Source organism: Cibotium barometz, chromosome 46 (assembly GCF_041138505.1).
Source record: "Cibotium barometz isolate CiBa-2024 chromosome 46, ASM4113850v1, whole genome shotgun sequence".
Taxonomy (NCBI): Eukaryota; Viridiplantae; Streptophyta; class Polypodiopsida; order Cyatheales; family Cibotiaceae; genus Cibotium; species Cibotium barometz.
Window position 1 is genome coordinate 15669990 of NC_141091.1, and position 492 is coordinate 15670481.

Sequence of the window (492 nt, forward strand, 5' to 3'; positions counted from 1 at the left end):
AGAGAGATTCATTTTGTTTCATGTGGGAGATAAAACACACAAAAATCATAAAAACCAATGTTTTTGCTTGGCTTGATCCTTGATTGAAGCCATAAGGATAGCCATTTGATGGTATCCATCAAAAGACACGGCTTCGCCAGGAGAGAGAGATCCAAAAACTACACCAGGGTAGCCTTCGAGAACTACTCTTGTGGAAGGCATTACAAATTGTGCTCTATAAATGGAGGTAAATGGATGAGAACTACGTGGATCATTGCGGTGGAGATATTCTCAAAACACCTATAATAAATGCTAATCAAAATATATCTATACCAAATACAAATTTTAGTTTAAAAATACAAATTAAATAATAAACCTCACCCTTGCATTTCTTTTTTTCGACACCTTTGATCCCCCACACCTTCCCCCACACCTTCCACATTTGGGACAGGCAGCGACCGAAAAATGCAGCCCAAAATGTGAAATAGCACCATGTATAATGGATCATCGAAA